Source organism: Macrobrachium rosenbergii, chromosome 59, assembly GCF_040412425.1.
Source record: "Macrobrachium rosenbergii isolate ZJJX-2024 chromosome 59, ASM4041242v1, whole genome shotgun sequence".
In the NCBI taxonomy this organism is placed as follows: domain Eukaryota; kingdom Metazoa; phylum Arthropoda; class Malacostraca; order Decapoda; family Palaemonidae; genus Macrobrachium; species Macrobrachium rosenbergii.
Window position 1 is genome coordinate 36,203,404 of NC_089799.1, and position 5,116 is coordinate 36,208,519.

Genomic DNA, 5,116 nt, shown 5'->3' on the forward strand with positions numbered 1-5,116 from the left:
TAATAATAATTTTTTTAGATGGGCTCAATAATAATAATAATAATAATAATAATAATAATAATAATAATAATAATAATTCTGTCGATTTTCTGATCATCGCCTTAAACTTCTTCGGTGGCGAAAGGGCGATAAAGTGACGTCCCACAAACAGGCAGTTGCAGCGGTCGTTGGCTGTTATCCTCAGGAGCAGCTCGTTTCAGTGTTGTTGAGTCTCCAGCTTGGTAAGACAGGTTTCGTGGATACTAACTCGATTCTTTCGATCAGTTGTGTTTGGGATCTTGGACGTATTGTACTGGACGATCGTTGGCTTCACTTTGGTTTTATGTATACACTGGTTTTATGTATACAGTTCTCCATAGGGATGATTCTCCCTCTGACGGGTCTGGGTACATTTTCAAAGTAAGTTTTTCCTTAAATTTTAAAATTTTGTTTTAAGTTTTATCTCGTTAGTATCGTAGCTCGTGCAGAATAGGGGAGTAGTTCTCTTTTAAATTTGATTTCTTGTATGATCTTCAATTGAGGCGGTATTTTGTTGTATAGTCTTGGTGCGCAATGTACAAGTGCTTTAAATTTAGCCTGACTTACAATTTGTTCTAGGTTCAAATAACCTATGCTTCACATGCTTGTCTGTTTACAATATTCATTTCAGGTTTTGAGAAGCTCGAGCGGTTTCTTAGGTACGTTTTGTGAATAGACTGTGCAAGATTTTAGGCGTGAAGGCGTGCTTGAAGGTTTGTTGGGTTGGCAAGTGGATACTGTTGCGAGTTTTGCTCTTTATATTTCAGATGGATTGTGGTACTTGAGCTATGACATAGTTGTCGTATGAAAGTTTTCAGTTTGCGGGATTTGTATCTTCAAATATTGGTATTTTCGATCTCTTGTTGTAAATTCCTACAATAACTGTTAAAAATGTTTAGTATGTCAGGTTTTGTTGTAGACTGCCGTTCAACATTGTATTTAAGACTTACCTTCGAAGCCTATTTCTTACTAAACCGAACTAGATTGCTTTGAATGGTAATTCTATGCACTTTGGTTTTATACTAGCAATTTTATACAGTGCTACGGAACTTTTCGGATTAACTTAATGCTGCAATAGATCTAGCATTACGGTGCAATAGATTTTTAGTTTCTTGATCAGAGAGGCTTAACTCGACTACCATAGCTATCCTAATATGAGGTATATTAAGTTGATTTAAACTTATTTTTTTTTAGACTTGAAGTGGCAATAAACTAGTAATAACGCTTATCAGCATTTATAAAGCCTTGCTTGTTGCTCTTTGTCTTAGTATTTTAAAACTTACCAGATTGCCCAGCTGATTGTAACCAGTGGTCCGCCCTTGGCTCTTTCCACTTGGGTTTTAATAGAGACAAAATTTTATTTCGGGTCAGGGTGTCGTTATATAAGTGTGCCACAATATATAATTTCTTATTTCAGATCAGGGTGTGTCGTTGAATAAGCGTGCTACAATGTGTTTTTGAATTGTTGATGTACGGATACCTTATGACTAAACAGGATTAATGGGTGAGTAAGTATTTCTTAGTTTTTTTTTAGCAGTGATTTGAGCAACCCCCGAACATTTTTTAGGCTAGTTTTTTCAGAATCAAAACTAAGTTTTCATTGTGAGTTTAGGATTTCTTTTAATGCATTTGGTTTTTTTTTCAGATTCAAAAACCTTTGTTTTGAATAGTTTTTTTTTTTTTAAAATTTGTAAATTGTAAAAGTTAAAATTTAAGTTTTCCAGCTTTGAACACTTGAAGTTTAGGACGTGTTTCAGCTTCGGAACTATTTGTTCTAAAATATTTAATTTATATTTTAGCATCAAAAGTGTGTGGAAGTTTGGTGTGTGTGGAAGTTTGGTGTGTGTGGAAGTTTGGTGTGTGTGGAAGTTTGGTGTGTGTGGAAGTTTGGTGTGTGTGGAAGTTTGGTGTGTGTGGAAGTTTGGTGTGTGTGGAAGGTCGTAGAGTAAATATAGTGTTTTTAGGATAGTGGATGTAAACGTTTTGAAATTTATTTTTAAAATTTATTTAATCTTTTGCCTTATGTGGTTTGGTCTTGTAATTTCACTGTTTTGGAATTTTGATAGTTTTTGAACTAACAATACTTAAAAACTGCGCTTGAGTGATGTGTGGAAGGTAATTTTTGAAAGTTTGTAGAGTAAGTATAGGATAGTGGATTTAAACTTTTAAAAATTTATTTTTAAAATTTATTTAATCTTTTGCCTTATGTGGTTTGGTCTTGTAATTTCAGTAAGTTTTGTTTTTTAGAAATGTAAAATTTAGTTAATTCATCTGTTTTGGAATTTTGATAGTTTTTGAACAGTAACAATATTTAAAAACTGCGCTTGAGTAAATAAGTTTTGCATTTGGATTAAGTTTTGCATTTGGATTAAGTTTTGCATTTGGATTAAGTTTTGCATTTGGATTAAGTTTTGCATTTGGATTAAGTTTTGCATTTGGATTAAGTTTTGCATTTGGATTAAGTTTTGCATTTGGATTAAGTTTTGCATTTGGATTAAGTTTTGCATTTGGATTAAGTTTTGCATTTGGATTAAGTTTGCATTTGGATTAAGTTTTGCATTTGGATTAAGTTTTGCATTTGGATTAAGTTTTGCATTTGGATTAAGTTTTGCATTTGGATTAAGTTTTGCATTTGGATTAAGTTTTGCATTTGGATTAAGTTTTGCATTTGGATTAAGTTTTGCATTTGGATTAAGTTTTGCATTTGGATTAAGTTTTGCATTTGGATTAAGTTTTGCATTTGGATTAAGTTTTGCATTTGGATTAAGTTTTGCATTTGGATTAAGTTTTGCATTTGGATTAAGTTTTGCATTTGGATTAAGTTTTTCTTTGCCCACTTCCCAAGTCCACCTTTGTCGGGGTGGCATTGCCACCTGCCAGGCAAAGGTGGACTTGCATGTTGTGCATGGTGACTTGGTCACCGTGCACAACAGGAAGTTCAAAAACAAGCATGGTGACTTGGTCACCATGCATAACAGGGATTTCAAACCTAACTTCTTAGGTTAGAACTGCAAGGTTGATAGTTTTCGTGTAGCTAGGACTTAATGTTAGATATGGAACTTGAAATATAGGATAGAATAGAGTAGGGTAAAGAACGTGCTTATTTTTATATAATGCAGGGGTTAGGATAAAGGTAAAAACGCTCAAGTATCTCTTAAGGATGCTGGGAATACTGGGGTAAAAAGCGCGATAGTCAGACCTAGGAGACATTTGACAGTGCAAGTTATTAATAGCAGAGGGTATTACAGTACTTGAGCCGTATGTTTGGCCATGAGATTTAAATTTGAATGTTTTAGTGCAACTGAGAATAAGGTAGGGTAACTGACATACTTTTATAACTTAGAATTACATTCCCACTAGTAAATAGGAACTATGAGAGGTAATAGGTGGATCTTATAGATTTTCTAAGAGGCCTAGGTCTTGGTATTTTAAAGATTATTTTTTTTTACTGATGTGGACTTGTCAAGTATTCTAATAGGCTGGTTAATAGTGGAAATTGCAATTCAAATTTGGGTAATCTTGTAAACGTCGATCCGTCAACGCGTTCATCAACACCCTCCCTCCCCCCTCTTACTCCTCAAGCAAAGCTTTCACTTTAGGAAATACAGTTCAGACTGCGTTGCATATTTTCACTGACAATTACTTTCATCCACCTTTCTTCCAGCGCCGAAGCTTGCTTTGCGAACCCCTTTCTTATTCTGAATTCCTTAACTTAAATTTTTCGCCCCATGGGGTTGTGTAGTTCCAATTCCCTTAAGACTGGATACTAAAGGAAGAAAGTTACTAGACAGTTTGCACTGCGTGGCACATTTCATAGTTGTGTAGCAGTAAGTTAGGTGCGGTTTGTTTCGGTGTAAGATTGGTGCCCTATTAAATATATCTTAAAAGGAAGGCACTCTCTATCATGTTATCTTTTTGGGAGTTGTGAATTAACAAAAGTATAGTAATAGGTGGTTAACAATAGTAGTAATGAGGTTAATGTGAAAGTTGATGGCAGTTTAAAGTAACAATAATATGTAGGATTGTTAATGGGAAAGCTTACTCATATGATATACTATTAATTATAAAATCTTGGAATAGCTGCTGGGACTAACTGAACAGGCTGTTTTCACTTTTAAGAGGGTAGGTTATGTCATGGAAACTTGGTATATTCTAAAACCAAACTACTTTCATATGCACAGGCTCTTGGTGTAGCTGCAGCAGACCATAACATCGACACTAATACTATGGAAAGCAACGCTTTTCGTTAAAACTGAATAACCTGCGAGGATTTGAAGCGCTCTGAATTGTTACCCTGACAACTAGAACTCGACGTGTAGACGGCGTGCATATCGTGTGAGGATTAGAAGTGCTATAAGTTCGGTTATCTAGACAACTAGAACTTGTAGATGCTGTGCTCCACCTACTATTCAGTTTAATAAATTGACTACTTTGGATTTGGAGATGTAATAGTATTTAAGTGTATTATACCAGCATAATATATAGGTCTATAAACCTTTGTCAATTTCTTTAACCCCGAAATGTCATGTGATGGAGTAGACTATGTAATACTCCTTGAAAGACAATGTCCTATGAAATCAAAGGAATGGTAGTTACCGATTGTTTGGTTAACAGAAGTTAGATAGGGAAATTGATATGAGAAATGAAGTAACTGAAATAATTCTTTTTTTAATTGAAGAGATTCTAGTTTATTAACCGCGTATTTTGTTATAATCTCTGCAGATTTAAACTTCTATTCAGCAAAGTGATTTTGTATTTTGACCCCTTTGATGACAGGAATAATCAATGTTTAAATCTATGCAGATTTAAACTTTATTCAGCAAAATGATTTTGTATTTTGACCCCTCTGATGACAGGAATAATCAATGTTTATTAAGATCATTCCTTATGATCTGGAGATTGCATCCGGCTTAGAAAACTTGTAAAGGTGACTTGAGCGATAATAGTTAGAGAAAATTCACTTTGACAAGAGATGCCGCCAAGAAAGTATTTTAAGGATCTTGCGGGGTTGAATTGAGTCCAAATTGCTATGTAAAAGTTTTAGTCGGTTTGTAAAAAAAAGTTAAGCAGGAGGCAAATTTTCAATAGTGATTGTGAT

At 34.4% G+C, this 5,116-nt stretch overlaps 1 long non-coding RNA gene across 1 annotated transcript; it reads left to right on the forward strand.

Moving 5' to 3' along the window:
• The first annotated feature begins 250 nt into the window (after window positions 1-250).
• Window positions 251-4,513, forward strand: LOC136837378 (uncharacterized). Its single transcript, XR_010852678.1, has 3 exons — window positions 251-399; window positions 1,436-1,522; window positions 4,200-4,513. It is a non-coding gene; the product is annotated as an uncharacterized lncRNA (long non-coding RNA).
• The last annotated feature ends 603 nt before the right edge of the window (window positions 4,514-5,116 follow it).